This window comes from Pimephales promelas, chromosome 3 (assembly GCF_988280905.1).
Source record: "Pimephales promelas chromosome 3, fPimPro1.hap1.1, whole genome shotgun sequence".
Lineage (NCBI taxonomy): Eukaryota > Metazoa > Chordata > Actinopteri > Cypriniformes > Leuciscidae > Pimephales > Pimephales promelas.
Window position 1 is genome coordinate 45921637 of NC_142771.1, and position 13829 is coordinate 45935465.

The window sequence follows — 13829 nt, forward strand, 5'->3', positions numbered from 1 at the left end:
GGTCGGGCCTGGTTAGTACTTGGATGGGAGACCGCCTGGGAATACCAGGTGCTGTAAGCTTTATATAGTTTACTACCCTAATGTTTTAACTATTCAAATAGCCCAATTTTGGCAGCAGATTTCGCTTACGGCCATACCACCTTGAGAACGCCCGAACTCGTCTGATCTCGGAAGCTAAGCAGGGTCGGGCCTGGTTAGTACTTGGATGGGAGACCGCCTGGGAATACCAGGTGCTGTAAGCTTTATATAGTTTACTACCCTAATGTTCTAACCATTCAAATAGCCCAATTTTGGCAGCAGATTTCGCTTACGGCCATACCACCTTGAGAACGCCCGAACTCGTCTGATCTCGGAAGCTAAGCAGGGTCGGGCCTGGTTAGTACTTGGATGGGAGACCGCCTGGGAATACCAGGTGCTGTAAGCTTTATATAGTTTACTACCCTAATGTTTTAACTATTCAAATAGCCCAATTTTGGCAGCAGATTTCGCTTACGGCCATACCACCTTGAGAACGCCCGAACTCGTCTGATCTCGGAAGCTAAGCAGGGTCGGGCCTGGTTAGTACTTGGATGGGAGACCGCCTGGGAATACCAGGTGCTGTAAGCTTTATATAGTTTACTACCCTAATGTTTTAACTATTCAAATAGCCCAATTTTGGCAGCAGATTTCGCTTACGGCCATACCACCTTGAGAACGCCCGAACTCGTCTGATCTCGGAAGCTAAGCAGGGTCGGGCCTGGTTAGTACTTGGATGGGAGACCGCCTGGGAATACCAGGTGCTGTAAGCTTTATATAGTTTACTACCCTAATGTTCTAACCATTCAAATAGCCCAATTTTGGCAGCAGATTTCGCTTACGGCCATACCACCTTGAGAACGCCCGAACTCGTCTGATCTCGGAAGCTAAGCAGGGTCGGGCCTGGTTAGTACTTGGATGGGAGACCGCCTGGGAATACCAGGTGCTGTAAGCTTTATATAGTTTACTACCCTAAGGTTTTAACTATTCAAATAGCCCAATTTTGGCAGCAGATTTCGCTTACGGCCATACCACCTTGAGAACGCCCGAACTCGTCTGATCTCGGAAGCTAAGCAGGGTCGGGCCTGGTTAGTACTTGGATGGGAGACCGCCTGGGAATACCAGGTGCTGTAAGCTTTATATAGTTTACTACCCTAATGTTTTAACTATTCAAATAGCCCAATTTTGGCAGCAGATTTCGCTTACGGCCATACCACCTTGAGAACGCCCGAACTCGTCTGATCTCGGAAGCTAAGCAGGGTCGGGCCTGGTTAGTACTTGGATGGGAGACCGCCTGGGAATACCAGGTGCTGTAAGCTTTATTGTTTAAAAAAAAAAAAAAAAAAAAAAAGAGTCAATGAAATGTTTCAAAAATCCTAAATTGTCTTTTTTCCCCTCAAAATTCCTGAAATAGTCTCTCAGTTTCTTCAGAAAGCCTGAAAGAGTCTCTTTTTTTTCTTCTTCAAATAGCCCAATTTTGGCTGCAGATTTCGCTTACGGCCATACCACCTTGAGAACGCCCGAACTCGTCTGATCTCGGAAGCTAAGCAGGGTCGGGCCTGGTTAGTACTTGGATGGGAGACCGCCTGGGAATACCAGGTGCTGTAAGCTTTATGTAGTTTACTACCCTAATGTTCTAACCATTCAAATAGCCCAATTTTGGCAGCAGATTTCGCTTACGGCCATACCACCTTGAGAACGCCCGAACTCGTCTGATCTCGGAAGCTAAGCAGGGTCGGGCCTGGTTAGTACTTGGATGGGAGACCGCCTGGGAATACCAGGTGCTGTAAGCTTTATATAGTTTACTACCCTAATGTTCTAACCATTCAAATAGCCCAATTTTGGCAGCAGATTTCGCTTACGGCCATACCACCTTGAGAACGCCCGAACTCGTCTGATCTCGGAAGCTAAGCAGGGTCGGGCCTGGTTAGTACTTGGATGGGAGACCGCCTGGGAATACCAGGTGCTGTAAGCTTTATATAGTTTACTACCCTAATGTTTTAACTATTCAAATAGCCCAATTTTGGCAGAAGATTTCGCTTACGGCCATACCACCTTGAGAACGCCCGAACTCGTCTGATCTCGGAAGCTAAGCAGGGTCGGGCCTGGTTAGTACTTGGATGGGAGACCGCCTGGGAATACCAGGTGCTGTAAGCTTTATATAGTTTACTACCCTAATGTTCTAACCATTCAAATAGCCCAATTTTGGCAGCAGATTTCGCTTACGGCCATACCACCTTGAGAACGCCCGAACTCGTCTGATCTCGGAAGCTAAGCAGGGTCGGGCCTGGTTAGTACTTGGATGGGAGACCGCCTGGGAATACCAGGTGCTGTAAGCTTTATATAGTTTACTACCCTAATGTTTTAACTATTCAAATAGCCCAATTTTGGCAGCAGATTTCGCTTACGGCCATACCACCTTGAGAACGCCCGAACTCGTCTGATCTCGGAAGCTAAGCAGGGTCGGGCCTGGTTAGTACTTGGATGGGAGACCGCCTGGGAATACCAGGTGCTGTAAGCTTTATATAGTTTACTACCCTAATGTTTTAACTATTCAAATAGCCCAATTTTGGCAGCAGATTTCGCTTACGGCCATACCACCTTGAGAACGCCCGAACTCGTCTGATCTCGGAAGCTAAGCAGGGTCGGGCCTGGTTAGTACTTGGATGGGAGACCGCCTGGGAATACCAGGTGCTGTAAGCTTTATTGTTTAAAAAAAAAAAAAAAAAAAAAGAGTCAATGAAATGTTTCAAAAATCCTAAATTGTCTTTTTTCCCCTCAAAATTCCTGAAATAGTCTCTCAGTTTCTTCAGAAAGCCTGAAAGAGTCTCTTTTTTTTCTTCTTCAAATAGCCCAATTTTGGCTGCAGATTTCGCTTACGGCCATACCACCTTGAGAACGCCCGAACTCGTCTGATCTCGGAAGCTAAGCAGGGTCGGGCCTGGTTAGTACTTGGATGGGAGACCGCCTGGGAATACCAGGTGCTGTAAGCTTTATGTAGTTTACTACCCTAATGTTCTAACCATTCAAATAGCCCAATTTTGGCAGCAGATTTCGCTTACGGCCATACCACCTTGAGAACGCCCGAACTCGTCTGATCTCGGAAGCTAAGCAGGGTCGGGCCTGGTTAGTACTTGGATGGGAGACCGCCTGGGAATACCAGGTGCTGTAAGCTTTATGTAGTTTACTACCCTAATGTTCTAACCATTCAAATAGCCCAATTTTGGCAGGAGATTTCGCTTACGACCATACCACCTTGAGAACGCCCGAACTCGTCTGATCTCGGAAGCTAAGCAGGGTCGGGCCTGGTTAGTACTTGGATGGGAGACCGCCTGGGAATACCAGGTGCTGTAAGCTTTATGTAGTTTACTACCCTAATGTTCTAACCATTCAAATAGCCCAATTTTGGCAGGAGATTTCGCTTACGACCATACCACCTTGAGAACGCCCGAACTCGTCTGATCTCGGAAGCTAAGCAGGGTCGGGCCTGGTTAGTACTTGGATGGGAGACCGCCTGGGAATACCAGGTGCTGTAAGCTTTATGTAGTTTACTACCCTAATGTTCTAACCATTCAAATAGCCCAATTTTGGCAGCAGATTTCGCTTACGGCCATACCACCTTGAGAACGCCCGAACTCGTCTGATCTCGGAAGCTAAGCAGGGTCGGGCCTGGTTAGTACTTGGATGGGAGACCGCCTGGGAATACCAGGTGCTGTAAGCTTTATATAGTTTACTACCCTAATGTTCTAACCATTCAAATAGCCCAATTTTGGCAGCAGATTTCGCTTACGGCCATACCACCTTGAGAACGCCCGAACTCGTCTGATCTCGGAAGCTAAGCAGGGTCGGGCCTGGTTAGTACTTGGATGGGAGACCGCCTGGGAATACCAGGTGCTGTAAGCTTTATATAGTTTACTACCCTAATGTTCTAACCATTCAAATAGCCCAATTTTGGCAGCAGATTTCGCTTACGGCCATACCACCTTGAGAACGCCCGAACTCGTCTGATCTCGGAAGCTAAGCAGGGTCGGGCCTGGTTAGTACTTGGATGGGAGACCGCCTGGGAATACCAGGTGCTGTAAGCTTTATGTAGTTTACTACCCTAATGTTCTAACCATTCAAATAGCCCAATTTTGGCAGCAGATTTCGCTTACGGCCATACCACCTTGAGAACGCCCGAACTCGTCTGATCTCGGAAGCTAAGCAGGGTCGGGCCTGGTTAGTACTTGGATGGGAGACCGCCTGGGAATACCAGGTGCTGTAAGCTTTATATAGTTTACTACCCTAATGTTTTAACTATTCAAATAGCCCAATTTTGGCAGCAGATTTCGCTTACGGCCATACCACCTTGAGAACGCCCGAACTCGTCTGATCTCGGAAGCTAAGCAGGGTCGGGCCTGGTTAGTACTTGGATGGGAGACCGCCTGGGAATACCAGGTGCTGTAAGCTTTATATAGTTTACTACCCTAATGTTCTAACCATTCAAATAGCCCAATTTTGGCAGCAGATTTCGCTTACGGCCATACCACCTTGAGAACGCCCGAACTCGTCTGATCTCGGAAGCTAAGCAGGGTCGGGCCTGGTTAGTACTTGGATGGGAGACCGCCTGGGAATACCAGGTGCTGTAAGCTTTATATAGTTTACTACCCTAATGTTCTAACCATTCAAATAGCCCAATTTTGGCAGCAGATTTCGCTTACGGCCATACCACCTTGAGAACGCCCGAACTCGTCTGATCTCGGAAGCTAAGCAGGGTCGGGCCTGGTTAGTACTTGGATGGGAGACCGCCTGGGAATACCAGGTGCTGTAAGCTTTATATAGTTTACTACCCTAATGTTTTAACTATTCAAATAGCCCAATTTTGGCAGCAGATTTCGCTTACGGCCATACCACCTTGAGAACGCCCGAACTCGTCTGATCTCGGAAGCTAAGCAGGGTCGGGCCTGGTTAGTACTTGGATGGGAGACCGCCTGGGAATACCAGGTGCTGTAAGCTTTATATAGTTTACTACCCTAATGTTCTAACCATTCAAATAGCCCAATTTTGGCAGCAGATTTCGCTTACGGCCATACCACCTTGAGAACGCCCGAACTCGTCTGATCTCGGAAGCTAAGCAGGGTCGGGCCTGGTTAGTACTTGGATGGGAGACCGCCTGGGAATACCAGGTGCTGTAAGCTTTATATAGTTTACTACCCTAATGTTTTAACTATTCAAATAGCCCAATTTTGGCAGCAGATTTCGCTTACGGCCATACCACCTTGAGAACGCCCGAACTCGTCTGATCTCGGAAGCTAAGCAGGGTCGGGCCTGGTTAGTACTTGGATGGGAGACCGCCTGGGAATACCAGGTGCTGTAAGCTTTATATAGTTTACTACCCTAATGTTCTAACCATTCAAATAGCCCAATTTTGGCAGCAGATTTCGCTTACGGCCATACCACCTTGAGAACGCCCGAACTCGTCTGATCTCGGAAGCTAAGCAGGGTCGGGCCTGGTTAGTACTTGGATGGGAGACCGCCTGGGAATACCAGGTGCTGTAAGCTTTATATAGTTTACTACCCTAATGTTTTAACTATTCAAATAGCCCAATTTTGGCAGCAGATTTCGCTTACGGCCATACCACCTTGAGAACGCCCGAACTCGTCTGATCTCGGAAGCTAAGCAGGGTCGGGCCTGGTTAGTACTTGGATGGGAGACCGCCTGGGAATACCAGGTGCTGTAAGCTTTATATAGTTTACTACCCTAATGTTCTAACCATTCAAATAGCCCAATTTTGGCAGCAGATTTCGCTTACGGCCATACCACCTTGAGAACGCCCGAACTCGTCTGATCTCGGAAGCTAAGCAGGGTCGGGCCTGGTTAGTACTTGGATGGGAGACCGCCTGGGAATACCAGGTGCTGTAAGCTTTATATAGTTTACTACCCTAAGGTTTTAACTATTCAAATAGCCCAATTTTGGCAGCAGATTTCGCTTACGGCCATACCACCTTGAGAACGCCCGAACTCGTCTGATCTCGGAAGCTAAGCAGGGTCGGGCCTGGTTAGTACTTGGATGGGAGACCGCCTGGGAATACCAGGTGCTGTAAGCTTTATATAGTTTACTACCCTAATGTTTTAACTATTCAAATAGCCCAATTTTGGCAGCAGATTTCGCTTACGGCCATACCACCTTGAGAACGCCCGAACTCGTCTGATCTCGGAAGCTAAGCAGGGTCGGGCCTGGTTAGTACTTGGATGGGAGACCGCCTGGGAATACCAGGTGCTGTAAGCTTTATTGTTTAAAAAAAAAAAAAAAAAAAAAAGAGTCAATGAAATGTTTCAAAAATCCTAAATTGTCTTTTTTCCCCTCAAAATTCCTGAAATAGTCTCTCAGTTTCTTCAGAAAGCCTGAAAGAGTCTCTTTTTTTTCTTCTTCAAATAGCCCAATTTTGGCTGCAGATTTCGCTTACGGCCATACCACCTTGAGAACGCCCGAACTCGTCTGATCTCGGAAGCTAAGCAGGGTCGGGCCTGGTTAGTACTTGGATGGGAGACCGCCTGGGAATACCAGGTGCTGTAAGCTTTATGTAGTTTACTACCCTAATGTTCTAACCATTCAAATAGCCCAATTTTGGCAGCAGATTTCGCTTACGGCCATACCACCTTGAGAACGCCCGAACTCGTCTGATCTCGGAAGCTAAGCAGGGTCGGGCCTGGTTAGTACTTGGATGGGAGACCGCCTGGGAATACCAGGTGCTGTAAGCTTTATATAGTTTACTACCCTAATGTTCTAACCATTCAAATAGCCCAATTTTGGCAGCAGATTTCGCTTACGGCCATACCACCTTGAGAACGCCCGAACTCGTCTGATCTCGGAAGCTAAGCAGGGTCGGGCCTGGTTAGTACTTGGATGGGAGACCGCCTGGGAATACCAGGTGCTGTAAGCTTTATATAGTTTACTACCCTAATGTTTTAACTATTCAAATAGCCCAATTTTGGCAGCAGATTTCGCTTACGGCCATACCACCTTGAGAACGCCCGAACTCGTCTGATCTCGGAAGCTAAGCAGGGTCGGGCCTGGTTAGTACTTGGATGGGAGACCGCCTGGGAATACCAGGTGCTGTAAGCTTTATATAGTTTACTACCCTAATGTTCTAACCATTCAAATAGCCCAATTTTGGCAGCAGATTTCGCTTACGGCCATACCACCTTGAGAACGCCCGAACTCGTCTGATCTCGGAAGCTAAGCAGGGTCGGGCCTGGTTAGTACTTGGATGGGAGACCGCCTGGGAATACCAGGTGCTGTAAGCTTTATATAGTTTACTACCCTAATGTTTTAACTATTCAAATAGCCCAATTTTGGCAGCAGATTTCGCTTACGGCCATACCACCTTGAGAACGCCCGAACTCGTCTGATCTCGGAAGCTAAGCAGGGTCGGGCCTGGTTAGTACTTGGATGGGAGACCGCCTGGGAATACCAGGTGCTGTAAGCTTTATATAGTTTACTACCCTAATGTTTTAACTATTCAAATAGCCCAATTTTGGCAGCAGATTTCGCTTACGGCCATACCACCTTGAGAACGCCCGAACTCGTCTGATCTCGGAAGCTAAGCAGGGTCGGGCCTGGTTAGTACTTGGATGGGAGACCGCCTGGGAATACCAGGTGCTGTAAGCTTTATTGTTTAAAAAAAAAAAAAAAAAAAAAGAGTCAATGAAATGTTTCAAAAATCCTAAATTGTCTTTTTTCCCCTCAAAATTCCTGAAATAGTCTCTCAGTTTCTTCAGAAAGCCTGAAAGAGTCTCTTTTTTTTCTTCTTCAAATAGCCCAATTTTGGCTGCAGATTTCGCTTACGGCCATACCACCTTGAGAACGCCCGAACTCGTCTGATCTCGGAAGCTAAGCAGGGTCGGGCCTGGTTAGTACTTGGATGGGAGACCGCCTGGGAATACCAGGTGCTGTAAGCTTTATGTAGTTTACTACCCTAATGTTCTAACCATTCAAATAGCCCAATTTTGGCAGCAGATTTCGCTTACGGCCATACCACCTTGAGAACGCCCGAACTCGTCTGATCTCGGAAGCTAAGCAGGGTCGGGCCTGGTTAGTACTTGGATGGGAGACCGCCTGGGAATACCAGGTGCTGTAAGCTTTATGTAGTTTACTACCCTAATGTTCTAACCATTCAAATAGCCCAATTTTGGCAGGAGATTTCGCTTACGACCATACCACCTTGAGAACGCCCGAACTCGTCTGATCTCGGAAGCTAAGCAGGGTCGGGCCTGGTTAGTACTTGGATGGGAGACCGCCTGGGAATACCAGGTGCTGTAAGCTTTATGTAGTTTACTACCCTAATGTTCTAACCATTCAAATAGCCCAATTTTGGCAGGAGATTTCGCTTACGACCATACCACCTTGAGAACGCCCGAACTCGTCTGATCTCGGAAGCTAAGCAGGGTCGGGCCTGGTTAGTACTTGGATGGGAGACCGCCTGGGAATACCAGGTGCTGTAAGCTTTATGTAGTTTACTACCCTAATGTTCTAACCATTCAAATAGCCCAATTTTGGCAGCAGATTTCGCTTACGGCCATACCACCTTGAGAACGCCCGAACTCGTCTGATCTCGGAAGCTAAGCAGGGTCGGGCCTGGTTAGTACTTGGATGGGAGACCGCCTGGGAATACCAGGTGCTGTAAGCTTTATATAGTTTACTACCCTAATGTTCTAACCATTCAAATAGCCCAATTTTGGCAGCAGATTTCGCTTACGGCCATACCACCTTGAGAACGCCCGAACTCGTCTGATCTCGGAAGCTAAGCAGGGTCGGGCCTGGTTAGTACTTGGATGGGAGACCGCCTGGGAATACCAGGTGCTGTAAGCTTTATATAGTTTACTACCCTAATGTTCTAACCATTCAAATAGCCCAATTTTGGCAGCAGATTTCGCTTACGGCCATACCACCTTGAGAACGCCCGAACTCGTCTGATCTCGGAAGCTAAGCAGGGTCGGGCCTGGTTAGTACTTGGATGGGAGACCGCCTGGGAATACCAGGTGCTGTAAGCTTTATGTAGTTTACTACCCTAATGTTCTAACCATTCAAATAGCCCAATTTTGGCAGCAGATTTCGCTTACGGCCATACCACCTTGAGAACGCCCGAACTCGTCTGATCTCGGAAGCTAAGCAGGGTCGGGCCTGGTTAGTACTTGGATGGGAGACCGCCTGGGAATACCAGGTGCTGTAAGCTTTATATAGTTTACTACCCTAATGTTTTAACTATTCAAATAGCCCAATTTTGGCAGCAGATTTCGCTTACGGCCATACCACCTTGAGAACGCCCGAACTCGTCTGATCTCGGAAGCTAAGCAGGGTCGGGCCTGGTTAGTACTTGGATGGGAGACCGCCTGGGAATACCAGGTGCTGTAAGCTTTATATAGTTTACTACCCTAATGTTCTAACCATTCAAATAGCCCAATTTTGGCAGCAGATTTCGCTTACGGCCATACCACCTTGAGAACGCCCGAACTCGTCTGATCTCGGAAGCTAAGCAGGGTCGGGCCTGGTTAGTACTTGGATGGGAGACCGCCTGGGAATACCAGGTGCTGTAAGCTTTATATAGTTTACTACCCTAATGTTCTAACCATTCAAATAGCCCAATTTTGGCAGCAGATTTCGCTTACGGCCATACCACCTTGAGAACGCCCGAACTCGTCTGATCTCGGAAGCTAAGCAGGGTCGGGCCTGGTTAGTACTTGGATGGGAGACCGCCTGGGAATACCAGGTGCTGTAAGCTTTATATAGTTTACTACCCTAATGTTTTAACTATTCAAATAGCCCAATTTTGGCAGCAGATTTCGCTTACGGCCATACCACCTTGAGAACGCCCGAACTCGTCTGATCTCGGAAGCTAAGCAGGGTCGGGCCTGGTTAGTACTTGGATGGGAGACCGCCTGGGAATACCAGGTGCTGTAAGCTTTATATAGTTTACTACCCTAATGTTCTAACCATTCAAATAGCCCAATTTTGGCAGCAGATTTCGCTTACGGCCATACCACCTTGAGAACGCCCGAACTCGTCTGATCTCGGAAGCTAAGCAGGGTCGGGCCTGGTTAGTACTTGGATGGGAGACCGCCTGGGAATACCAGGTGCTGTAAGCTTTATATAGTTTACTACCCTAATGTTTTAACTATTCAAATAGCCCAATTTTGGCAGCAGATTTCGCTTACGGCCATACCACCTTGAGAACGCCCGAACTCGTCTGATCTCGGAAGCTAAGCAGGGTCGGGCCTGGTTAGTACTTGGATGGGAGACCGCCTGGGAATACCAGGTGCTGTAAGCTTTATTGTTTAAAAAAAAAAAAAAAAAAAAAGAGTCAATGAAATGTTTCAAAAATCCTAAATTGTCTTTTTTCCCCTCAAAATTCCTGAAATAGTCTCTCAGTTTCTTCAGAAAGCCTGAAAGAGTCTCTTTTTTTTTCTTCTTCAAATAGCCCAATTTTGGCTGCAGATTTCGCTTACGGCCATACCATCTTGAGAACGCCCGAACTCGTCTGATCTCGGAAGCTAAGCAGGGTCGGGCCTGGTTAGTACTTGGATGGGAGACCGCCTGGGAATACCAGGTGCTGTAAGCTTTATGTAGTTTACTACCCTAATGTTCTAACCATTCAAATAGCCCAATTTTGGCAGCAGATTTCGCTTACGGCCATACCACCTTGAGAACGCCCGAACTCGTCTGATCTCGGAAGCTAAGCAGGGTCGGGCCTGGTTAGTACTTCGATGGGAGACCGCCTGGGAATACCAGGTGCTGTAAGCTTTATATAGTTTACTACCCTAATGTTCTAACCATTCAAATAGCCCAATTTTGGCAGCAGATTTCGCTTACGGCCATACCACCTTGAGAACGCCCGAACTCGTCTGATCTCGGAAGCTAAGCAGGGTCGGGCCTGGTTAGTACTTGGATGGGAGACCGCCTGGGAATACCAGGTGCTGTAAGCTTTATATAGTTTACTACCCTAATGTTTTAACTATTCAAATAGCCCAATTTTGGCAGCAGATTTCGCTTACGGCCATACCACCTTGAGAACGCCCGAACTCGTCTGATCTCGGAAGCTAAGCAGGGTCGGGCCTGGTTAGTACTTGGATGGGAGACCGCCTGGGAATACCAGGTGCTGTAAGCTTTATATAGTTTACTACCCTAATGTTCTAACCATTCAAATAGCCCAATTTTGGCAGCAGATTTCGCTTACGGCCATACCACCTTGAGAACGCCCGAACTCGTCTGATCTCGGAAGCTAAGCAGGGTCGGGCCTGGTTAGTACTTGGATGGGAGACCGCCTGGGAATACCAGGTGCTGTAAGCTTTATATAGTTTACTACCCTAATGTTTTAACTATTCAAATAGCCCAATTTTGGCAGCAGATTTCGCTTACGGCCATACCACCTTGAGAACGCCCGAACTCGTCTGATCTCGGAAGCTAAGCAGGGTCGGGCCTGGTTAGTACTTGGATGGGAGACCGCCTGGGAATACCAGGTGCTGTAAGCTTTATATAGTTTACTACCCTAATGTTTTAACTATTCAAATAGCCCAATTTTGGCAGCAGATTTCGCTTACGGCCATACCACCTTGAGAACGCCCGAACTCGTCTGATCTCGGAAGCTAAGCAGGGTCGGGCCTGGTTAGTACTTGGATGGGAGACCGCCTGGGAATACCAGGTGCTGTAAGCTTTATATAGTTTACTACCCTAATGTTCTAACCATTCAAATAGCCCAATTTTGGCAGCAGATTTCGCTTACGGCCATACCACCTTGAGAACGCCCGAACTCGTCTGATCTCGGAAGCTAAGCAGGGTCGGGCCTGGTTAGTACTTGGATGGGAGACCGCCTGGGAATACCAGGTGCTGTAAGCTTTATGTAGTTTACTACCCTAATGTTCTAACCATTCAAATAGCCCAATTTTGGCAGCAGATTTCGCTTACGGCCATACCACCTTGAGAACGCCCGAACTCGTCTGATCTCGGAAGCTAAGCAGGGTCGGGCCTGGTTAGTACTTGGATGGGAGACCGCCTGGGAATACCAGGTGCTGTAAGCTTTATATAGTTTACTACCCTAATGTTTTAACTATTCAAATAGCCCAATTTTGGCAGCAGATTTCGCTTACGGCCATACCACCTTGAGAACGCCCGAACTCGTCTGATCTCGGAAGCTAAGCAGGGTCGGGCCTGGTTAGTACTTGGATGGGAGACCGCCTGGGAATACCAGGTGCTGTAAGCTTTATATAGTTTACTACCCTAATGTTCTAACCATTCAAATAGCCCAATTTTGGCAGCAGATTTCGCTTACGGCCATACCACCTTGAGAACGCCCGAACTCGTCTGATCTCGGAAGCTAAGCAGGGTCGGGCCTGGTTAGTACTTGGATGGGAGACCGCCTGGGAATACCAGGTGCTGTAAGCTTTATATAGTTTACTACCCTAATGTTCTAACCATTCAAATAGCCCAATTTTGGCAGCAGATTTCGCTTACGGCCATACCACCTTGAGAACGCCCGAACTCGTCTGATCTCGGAAGCTAAGCAGGGTCGGGCCTGGTTAGTACTTGGATGGGAGACCGCCTGGGAATACCAGGTGCTGTAAGCTTTATATAGTTTACTACCCTAATGTTTTAACTATTCAAATAGCCCAATTTTGGCAGCAGATTTCGCTTACGGCCATACCACCTTGAGAACGCCCGAACTCGTCTGATCTCGGAAGCTAAGCAGGGTCGGGCCTGGTTAGTACTTGGATGGGAGACCGCCTGGGAATACCAGGTGCTGTAAGCTTTATATAGTTTACTACCCTAATGTTCTAACCATTCAAATAGCCCAATTTTGGCAGCAGATTTCGCTTACGGCCATACCACCTTGAGAACGCCCGAACTCGTCTGATCTCGGAAGCTAAGCAGGGTCGGGCCTGGTTAGTACTTGGATGGGAGACCGCCTGGGAATACCAGGTGCTGTAAGCTTTATATAGTTTACTACCCTAATGTTTTAACTATTCAAATAGCCCAATTTTGGCAGCAGATTTCGCTTACGGCCATACCACCTTGAGAACGCCCGAACTCGTCTGATCTCGGAAGCTAAGCAGGGTCGGGCCTGGTTAGTACTTGGATGGGAGACCGCCTGGGAATACCAGGTGCTGTAAGCTTTATTGTTTAAAAAAAAAAAAAAAAAAAAAGAGTCAATGAAATGTTTCAAAAATCCTAAATTGTCTTTTTTCCCCTCAAAATTCCTGAAATAGTCTCTCAGTTTCTTCAGAAAGCCTGAAAGAGTCTCTTTTTTTTTCTTCTTCAAATAGCCCAATTTTGGCTGCAGATTTCGCTTACGGCCATACCATCTTGAGAACGCCCGAACTCGTCTGATCTCGGAAGCTAAGCAGGGTCGGGCCTGGTTAGTACTTGGATGGGAGACCGCCTGGGAATACCAGGTGCTGTAAGCTTTATGTAGTTTACTACCCTAATGTTCTAACCATTCAAATAGCCCAATTTTGGCAGCAGATTTCGCTTACGGCCATACCACCTTGAGAACGCCCGAACTCGTCTGATCTCGGAAGCTAAGCAGGGTCGGGCCTGGTTAGTACTTCGATGGGAGACCGCCTGGGAATACCAGGTGCTGTAAGCTTTATATAGTTTACTACCCTAATGTTCTAACCATTCAAATAGCCCAATTTTGGCAGCAGATTTCGCTTACGGCCATACCACCTTGAGAACGCCCGAACTCGTCTGATCTCGGAAGCTAAGCAGGGTCGGGCCTGGTTAGTACTTGGATGGGAGACCGCCTGGGAATACCAGGTGCTGTAAGCTTTATATAGTTTA

The 13829-nt window shown here is 47.5% G+C and overlaps 73 non-coding genes across 73 annotated transcripts in view; all 73 read left to right on the forward strand.

The window, feature by feature from the left end:
• Nucleotides 1–60, forward strand: part of LOC148987976 (5S ribosomal RNA) — a 119-nt gene extending 59 nt beyond the window's left edge. The window contains exon 1 of the ribosomal RNA XR_016167961.1: nt 1–60. This exon is cut by the window's left edge and continues 59 nt beyond it. This is a non-coding gene — a ribosomal RNA (5S ribosomal RNA).
• A 63-nt stretch (nt 61–123) lies between these two features.
• On the forward strand, nt 124–242 carry LOC148987977 (5S ribosomal RNA). Its single transcript, XR_016167962.1, has one exon. It is a non-coding gene; the product is annotated as a 5S ribosomal RNA (ribosomal RNA).
• A 63-nt stretch (nt 243–305) lies between these two features.
• Nucleotides 306–424, forward strand: LOC148987978 (5S ribosomal RNA). Its single transcript, XR_016167963.1, has one exon. It is a non-coding gene; the product is annotated as a 5S ribosomal RNA (ribosomal RNA).
• A 63-nt stretch (nt 425–487) lies between these two features.
• LOC148987979 (5S ribosomal RNA) lies at nt 488–606 on the forward strand. The gene has a single exon (XR_016167964.1). It is a non-coding gene; the product is annotated as a 5S ribosomal RNA (ribosomal RNA).
• A 63-nt stretch (nt 607–669) lies between these two features.
• Nucleotides 670–788, forward strand: LOC148987980 (5S ribosomal RNA). Its single transcript, XR_016167965.1, has one exon. It is a non-coding gene; the product is annotated as a 5S ribosomal RNA (ribosomal RNA).
• A 63-nt stretch (nt 789–851) lies between these two features.
• LOC148987981 (5S ribosomal RNA) lies at nt 852–970 on the forward strand. Its single transcript, XR_016167966.1, has one exon. It is a non-coding gene; the product is annotated as a 5S ribosomal RNA (ribosomal RNA).
• Nucleotides 971–1033: 63 nt separating this feature from the next.
• Nucleotides 1034–1152, forward strand: LOC148987982 (5S ribosomal RNA). Its single transcript, XR_016167967.1, has one exon. It is a non-coding gene; the product is annotated as a 5S ribosomal RNA (ribosomal RNA).
• Nucleotides 1153–1215: 63 nt separating this feature from the next.
• LOC148987983 (5S ribosomal RNA) lies at nt 1216–1334 on the forward strand. Its single transcript, XR_016167968.1, has one exon. It is a non-coding gene; the product is annotated as a 5S ribosomal RNA (ribosomal RNA).
• Nucleotides 1335–1507: 173 nt separating this feature from the next.
• LOC148987984 (5S ribosomal RNA) lies at nt 1508–1626 on the forward strand. The gene has a single exon (XR_016167969.1). It is a non-coding gene; the product is annotated as a 5S ribosomal RNA (ribosomal RNA).
• A 63-nt stretch (nt 1627–1689) lies between these two features.
• LOC148987985 (5S ribosomal RNA) lies at nt 1690–1808 on the forward strand. Its single transcript, XR_016167971.1, has one exon. It is a non-coding gene; the product is annotated as a 5S ribosomal RNA (ribosomal RNA).
• Nucleotides 1809–1871: 63 nt separating this feature from the next.
• Nucleotides 1872–1990, forward strand: LOC148987986 (5S ribosomal RNA). Its single transcript, XR_016167972.1, has one exon. It is a non-coding gene; the product is annotated as a 5S ribosomal RNA (ribosomal RNA).
• Nucleotides 1991–2053: 63 nt separating this feature from the next.
• LOC148987987 (5S ribosomal RNA) lies at nt 2054–2172 on the forward strand. The gene has a single exon (XR_016167973.1). It is a non-coding gene; the product is annotated as a 5S ribosomal RNA (ribosomal RNA).
• A 63-nt stretch (nt 2173–2235) lies between these two features.
• LOC148987988 (5S ribosomal RNA) lies at nt 2236–2354 on the forward strand. Its single transcript, XR_016167974.1, has one exon. It is a non-coding gene; the product is annotated as a 5S ribosomal RNA (ribosomal RNA).
• Nucleotides 2355–2417: 63 nt separating this feature from the next.
• On the forward strand, nt 2418–2536 carry LOC148987989 (5S ribosomal RNA). Its single transcript, XR_016167976.1, has one exon. It is a non-coding gene; the product is annotated as a 5S ribosomal RNA (ribosomal RNA).
• A 63-nt stretch (nt 2537–2599) lies between these two features.
• Nucleotides 2600–2718, forward strand: LOC148987990 (5S ribosomal RNA). Its single transcript, XR_016167977.1, has one exon. It is a non-coding gene; the product is annotated as a 5S ribosomal RNA (ribosomal RNA).
• Nucleotides 2719–2889: 171 nt separating this feature from the next.
• On the forward strand, nt 2890–3008 carry LOC148987991 (5S ribosomal RNA). The gene has a single exon (XR_016167978.1). It is a non-coding gene; the product is annotated as a 5S ribosomal RNA (ribosomal RNA).
• Nucleotides 3009–3071: 63 nt separating this feature from the next.
• LOC148987992 (5S ribosomal RNA) lies at nt 3072–3190 on the forward strand. Its single transcript, XR_016167979.1, has one exon. It is a non-coding gene; the product is annotated as a 5S ribosomal RNA (ribosomal RNA).
• A 63-nt stretch (nt 3191–3253) lies between these two features.
• Nucleotides 3254–3372, forward strand: LOC148987993 (5S ribosomal RNA). The gene has a single exon (XR_016162896.1). It is a non-coding gene; the product is annotated as a 5S ribosomal RNA (ribosomal RNA).
• Nucleotides 3373–3435: 63 nt separating this feature from the next.
• On the forward strand, nt 3436–3554 carry LOC148987994 (5S ribosomal RNA). Its single transcript, XR_016162898.1, has one exon. It is a non-coding gene; the product is annotated as a 5S ribosomal RNA (ribosomal RNA).
• A 63-nt stretch (nt 3555–3617) lies between these two features.
• Nucleotides 3618–3736, forward strand: LOC148987995 (5S ribosomal RNA). The gene has a single exon (XR_016167980.1). It is a non-coding gene; the product is annotated as a 5S ribosomal RNA (ribosomal RNA).
• Nucleotides 3737–3799: 63 nt separating this feature from the next.
• On the forward strand, nt 3800–3918 carry LOC148987996 (5S ribosomal RNA). The gene has a single exon (XR_016167981.1). It is a non-coding gene; the product is annotated as a 5S ribosomal RNA (ribosomal RNA).
• Nucleotides 3919–3981: 63 nt separating this feature from the next.
• LOC148987997 (5S ribosomal RNA) lies at nt 3982–4100 on the forward strand. The gene has a single exon (XR_016167983.1). It is a non-coding gene; the product is annotated as a 5S ribosomal RNA (ribosomal RNA).
• A 63-nt stretch (nt 4101–4163) lies between these two features.
• On the forward strand, nt 4164–4282 carry LOC148987998 (5S ribosomal RNA). Its single transcript, XR_016167984.1, has one exon. It is a non-coding gene; the product is annotated as a 5S ribosomal RNA (ribosomal RNA).
• A 63-nt stretch (nt 4283–4345) lies between these two features.
• LOC148987999 (5S ribosomal RNA) lies at nt 4346–4464 on the forward strand. Its single transcript, XR_016167985.1, has one exon. It is a non-coding gene; the product is annotated as a 5S ribosomal RNA (ribosomal RNA).
• A 63-nt stretch (nt 4465–4527) lies between these two features.
• Nucleotides 4528–4646, forward strand: LOC148988000 (5S ribosomal RNA). The gene has a single exon (XR_016167986.1). It is a non-coding gene; the product is annotated as a 5S ribosomal RNA (ribosomal RNA).
• A 63-nt stretch (nt 4647–4709) lies between these two features.
• On the forward strand, nt 4710–4828 carry LOC148988001 (5S ribosomal RNA). Its single transcript, XR_016167987.1, has one exon. It is a non-coding gene; the product is annotated as a 5S ribosomal RNA (ribosomal RNA).
• Nucleotides 4829–4891: 63 nt separating this feature from the next.
• LOC148988002 (5S ribosomal RNA) lies at nt 4892–5010 on the forward strand. The gene has a single exon (XR_016167989.1). It is a non-coding gene; the product is annotated as a 5S ribosomal RNA (ribosomal RNA).
• Nucleotides 5011–5073: 63 nt separating this feature from the next.
• Nucleotides 5074–5192, forward strand: LOC148988003 (5S ribosomal RNA). Its single transcript, XR_016167990.1, has one exon. It is a non-coding gene; the product is annotated as a 5S ribosomal RNA (ribosomal RNA).
• A 63-nt stretch (nt 5193–5255) lies between these two features.
• LOC148988004 (5S ribosomal RNA) lies at nt 5256–5374 on the forward strand. The gene has a single exon (XR_016167991.1). It is a non-coding gene; the product is annotated as a 5S ribosomal RNA (ribosomal RNA).
• Nucleotides 5375–5437: 63 nt separating this feature from the next.
• LOC148988005 (5S ribosomal RNA) lies at nt 5438–5556 on the forward strand. The gene has a single exon (XR_016167992.1). It is a non-coding gene; the product is annotated as a 5S ribosomal RNA (ribosomal RNA).
• A 63-nt stretch (nt 5557–5619) lies between these two features.
• LOC148988006 (5S ribosomal RNA) lies at nt 5620–5738 on the forward strand. The gene has a single exon (XR_016167993.1). It is a non-coding gene; the product is annotated as a 5S ribosomal RNA (ribosomal RNA).
• Nucleotides 5739–5801: 63 nt separating this feature from the next.
• On the forward strand, nt 5802–5920 carry LOC148988007 (5S ribosomal RNA). The gene has a single exon (XR_016167995.1). It is a non-coding gene; the product is annotated as a 5S ribosomal RNA (ribosomal RNA).
• A 63-nt stretch (nt 5921–5983) lies between these two features.
• LOC148988008 (5S ribosomal RNA) lies at nt 5984–6102 on the forward strand. Its single transcript, XR_016167996.1, has one exon. It is a non-coding gene; the product is annotated as a 5S ribosomal RNA (ribosomal RNA).
• Nucleotides 6103–6165: 63 nt separating this feature from the next.
• On the forward strand, nt 6166–6284 carry LOC148988009 (5S ribosomal RNA). The gene has a single exon (XR_016167997.1). It is a non-coding gene; the product is annotated as a 5S ribosomal RNA (ribosomal RNA).
• A 172-nt stretch (nt 6285–6456) lies between these two features.
• Nucleotides 6457–6575, forward strand: LOC148988010 (5S ribosomal RNA). The gene has a single exon (XR_016167998.1). It is a non-coding gene; the product is annotated as a 5S ribosomal RNA (ribosomal RNA).
• Nucleotides 6576–6638: 63 nt separating this feature from the next.
• Nucleotides 6639–6757, forward strand: LOC148988011 (5S ribosomal RNA). The gene has a single exon (XR_016167999.1). It is a non-coding gene; the product is annotated as a 5S ribosomal RNA (ribosomal RNA).
• A 63-nt stretch (nt 6758–6820) lies between these two features.
• LOC148988012 (5S ribosomal RNA) lies at nt 6821–6939 on the forward strand. The gene has a single exon (XR_016168000.1). It is a non-coding gene; the product is annotated as a 5S ribosomal RNA (ribosomal RNA).
• A 63-nt stretch (nt 6940–7002) lies between these two features.
• LOC148988013 (5S ribosomal RNA) lies at nt 7003–7121 on the forward strand. Its single transcript, XR_016168001.1, has one exon. It is a non-coding gene; the product is annotated as a 5S ribosomal RNA (ribosomal RNA).
• A 63-nt stretch (nt 7122–7184) lies between these two features.
• LOC148988014 (5S ribosomal RNA) lies at nt 7185–7303 on the forward strand. Its single transcript, XR_016168002.1, has one exon. It is a non-coding gene; the product is annotated as a 5S ribosomal RNA (ribosomal RNA).
• Nucleotides 7304–7366: 63 nt separating this feature from the next.
• Nucleotides 7367–7485, forward strand: LOC148988015 (5S ribosomal RNA). Its single transcript, XR_016168003.1, has one exon. It is a non-coding gene; the product is annotated as a 5S ribosomal RNA (ribosomal RNA).
• A 63-nt stretch (nt 7486–7548) lies between these two features.
• LOC148988016 (5S ribosomal RNA) lies at nt 7549–7667 on the forward strand. The gene has a single exon (XR_016168004.1). It is a non-coding gene; the product is annotated as a 5S ribosomal RNA (ribosomal RNA).
• Nucleotides 7668–7838: 171 nt separating this feature from the next.
• LOC148988017 (5S ribosomal RNA) lies at nt 7839–7957 on the forward strand. Its single transcript, XR_016168006.1, has one exon. It is a non-coding gene; the product is annotated as a 5S ribosomal RNA (ribosomal RNA).
• Nucleotides 7958–8020: 63 nt separating this feature from the next.
• LOC148988018 (5S ribosomal RNA) lies at nt 8021–8139 on the forward strand. Its single transcript, XR_016168007.1, has one exon. It is a non-coding gene; the product is annotated as a 5S ribosomal RNA (ribosomal RNA).
• A 63-nt stretch (nt 8140–8202) lies between these two features.
• LOC148988019 (5S ribosomal RNA) lies at nt 8203–8321 on the forward strand. The gene has a single exon (XR_016162899.1). It is a non-coding gene; the product is annotated as a 5S ribosomal RNA (ribosomal RNA).
• Nucleotides 8322–8384: 63 nt separating this feature from the next.
• Nucleotides 8385–8503, forward strand: LOC148988020 (5S ribosomal RNA). The gene has a single exon (XR_016162900.1). It is a non-coding gene; the product is annotated as a 5S ribosomal RNA (ribosomal RNA).
• Nucleotides 8504–8566: 63 nt separating this feature from the next.
• Nucleotides 8567–8685, forward strand: LOC148988021 (5S ribosomal RNA). The gene has a single exon (XR_016168008.1). It is a non-coding gene; the product is annotated as a 5S ribosomal RNA (ribosomal RNA).
• A 63-nt stretch (nt 8686–8748) lies between these two features.
• Nucleotides 8749–8867, forward strand: LOC148988022 (5S ribosomal RNA). Its single transcript, XR_016168009.1, has one exon. It is a non-coding gene; the product is annotated as a 5S ribosomal RNA (ribosomal RNA).
• Nucleotides 8868–8930: 63 nt separating this feature from the next.
• Nucleotides 8931–9049, forward strand: LOC148988023 (5S ribosomal RNA). Its single transcript, XR_016168010.1, has one exon. It is a non-coding gene; the product is annotated as a 5S ribosomal RNA (ribosomal RNA).
• Nucleotides 9050–9112: 63 nt separating this feature from the next.
• Nucleotides 9113–9231, forward strand: LOC148988024 (5S ribosomal RNA). The gene has a single exon (XR_016168011.1). It is a non-coding gene; the product is annotated as a 5S ribosomal RNA (ribosomal RNA).
• Nucleotides 9232–9294: 63 nt separating this feature from the next.
• LOC148988025 (5S ribosomal RNA) lies at nt 9295–9413 on the forward strand. Its single transcript, XR_016168012.1, has one exon. It is a non-coding gene; the product is annotated as a 5S ribosomal RNA (ribosomal RNA).
• A 63-nt stretch (nt 9414–9476) lies between these two features.
• Nucleotides 9477–9595, forward strand: LOC148988026 (5S ribosomal RNA). Its single transcript, XR_016168013.1, has one exon. It is a non-coding gene; the product is annotated as a 5S ribosomal RNA (ribosomal RNA).
• Nucleotides 9596–9658: 63 nt separating this feature from the next.
• LOC148988027 (5S ribosomal RNA) lies at nt 9659–9777 on the forward strand. The gene has a single exon (XR_016168014.1). It is a non-coding gene; the product is annotated as a 5S ribosomal RNA (ribosomal RNA).
• Nucleotides 9778–9840: 63 nt separating this feature from the next.
• LOC148988028 (5S ribosomal RNA) lies at nt 9841–9959 on the forward strand. Its single transcript, XR_016168015.1, has one exon. It is a non-coding gene; the product is annotated as a 5S ribosomal RNA (ribosomal RNA).
• Nucleotides 9960–10022: 63 nt separating this feature from the next.
• On the forward strand, nt 10023–10141 carry LOC148988029 (5S ribosomal RNA). The gene has a single exon (XR_016168017.1). It is a non-coding gene; the product is annotated as a 5S ribosomal RNA (ribosomal RNA).
• A 63-nt stretch (nt 10142–10204) lies between these two features.
• On the forward strand, nt 10205–10323 carry LOC148988030 (5S ribosomal RNA). The gene has a single exon (XR_016168018.1). It is a non-coding gene; the product is annotated as a 5S ribosomal RNA (ribosomal RNA).
• A 172-nt stretch (nt 10324–10495) lies between these two features.
• On the forward strand, nt 10496–10614 carry LOC148988031 (5S ribosomal RNA). Its single transcript, XR_016161316.1, has one exon. It is a non-coding gene; the product is annotated as a 5S ribosomal RNA (ribosomal RNA).
• Nucleotides 10615–10677: 63 nt separating this feature from the next.
• Nucleotides 10678–10796, forward strand: LOC148988032 (5S ribosomal RNA). Its single transcript, XR_016160276.1, has one exon. It is a non-coding gene; the product is annotated as a 5S ribosomal RNA (ribosomal RNA).
• Nucleotides 10797–10859: 63 nt separating this feature from the next.
• LOC148988033 (5S ribosomal RNA) lies at nt 10860–10978 on the forward strand. The gene has a single exon (XR_016168019.1). It is a non-coding gene; the product is annotated as a 5S ribosomal RNA (ribosomal RNA).
• Nucleotides 10979–11041: 63 nt separating this feature from the next.
• LOC148988034 (5S ribosomal RNA) lies at nt 11042–11160 on the forward strand. Its single transcript, XR_016168020.1, has one exon. It is a non-coding gene; the product is annotated as a 5S ribosomal RNA (ribosomal RNA).
• A 63-nt stretch (nt 11161–11223) lies between these two features.
• LOC148988035 (5S ribosomal RNA) lies at nt 11224–11342 on the forward strand. Its single transcript, XR_016168021.1, has one exon. It is a non-coding gene; the product is annotated as a 5S ribosomal RNA (ribosomal RNA).
• Nucleotides 11343–11405: 63 nt separating this feature from the next.
• LOC148988036 (5S ribosomal RNA) lies at nt 11406–11524 on the forward strand. The gene has a single exon (XR_016168022.1). It is a non-coding gene; the product is annotated as a 5S ribosomal RNA (ribosomal RNA).
• A 63-nt stretch (nt 11525–11587) lies between these two features.
• On the forward strand, nt 11588–11706 carry LOC148988037 (5S ribosomal RNA). The gene has a single exon (XR_016168023.1). It is a non-coding gene; the product is annotated as a 5S ribosomal RNA (ribosomal RNA).
• Nucleotides 11707–11769: 63 nt separating this feature from the next.
• LOC148988038 (5S ribosomal RNA) lies at nt 11770–11888 on the forward strand. The gene has a single exon (XR_016168024.1). It is a non-coding gene; the product is annotated as a 5S ribosomal RNA (ribosomal RNA).
• A 63-nt stretch (nt 11889–11951) lies between these two features.
• Nucleotides 11952–12070, forward strand: LOC148988039 (5S ribosomal RNA). The gene has a single exon (XR_016168025.1). It is a non-coding gene; the product is annotated as a 5S ribosomal RNA (ribosomal RNA).
• A 63-nt stretch (nt 12071–12133) lies between these two features.
• Nucleotides 12134–12252, forward strand: LOC148988040 (5S ribosomal RNA). The gene has a single exon (XR_016168026.1). It is a non-coding gene; the product is annotated as a 5S ribosomal RNA (ribosomal RNA).
• Nucleotides 12253–12315: 63 nt separating this feature from the next.
• On the forward strand, nt 12316–12434 carry LOC148988041 (5S ribosomal RNA). The gene has a single exon (XR_016168028.1). It is a non-coding gene; the product is annotated as a 5S ribosomal RNA (ribosomal RNA).
• A 63-nt stretch (nt 12435–12497) lies between these two features.
• Nucleotides 12498–12616, forward strand: LOC148988042 (5S ribosomal RNA). Its single transcript, XR_016168029.1, has one exon. It is a non-coding gene; the product is annotated as a 5S ribosomal RNA (ribosomal RNA).
• A 63-nt stretch (nt 12617–12679) lies between these two features.
• On the forward strand, nt 12680–12798 carry LOC148988043 (5S ribosomal RNA). The gene has a single exon (XR_016168030.1). It is a non-coding gene; the product is annotated as a 5S ribosomal RNA (ribosomal RNA).
• A 63-nt stretch (nt 12799–12861) lies between these two features.
• On the forward strand, nt 12862–12980 carry LOC148988044 (5S ribosomal RNA). The gene has a single exon (XR_016168031.1). It is a non-coding gene; the product is annotated as a 5S ribosomal RNA (ribosomal RNA).
• A 63-nt stretch (nt 12981–13043) lies between these two features.
• On the forward strand, nt 13044–13162 carry LOC148988045 (5S ribosomal RNA). The gene has a single exon (XR_016168032.1). It is a non-coding gene; the product is annotated as a 5S ribosomal RNA (ribosomal RNA).
• Nucleotides 13163–13334: 172 nt separating this feature from the next.
• LOC148988046 (5S ribosomal RNA) lies at nt 13335–13453 on the forward strand. Its single transcript, XR_016161317.1, has one exon. It is a non-coding gene; the product is annotated as a 5S ribosomal RNA (ribosomal RNA).
• Nucleotides 13454–13516: 63 nt separating this feature from the next.
• On the forward strand, nt 13517–13635 carry LOC148988047 (5S ribosomal RNA). Its single transcript, XR_016160277.1, has one exon. It is a non-coding gene; the product is annotated as a 5S ribosomal RNA (ribosomal RNA).
• Nucleotides 13636–13698: 63 nt separating this feature from the next.
• Nucleotides 13699–13817, forward strand: LOC148988048 (5S ribosomal RNA). Its single transcript, XR_016168033.1, has one exon. It is a non-coding gene; the product is annotated as a 5S ribosomal RNA (ribosomal RNA).
• The last annotated feature ends 12 nt before the right edge of the window (nt 13818–13829 follow it).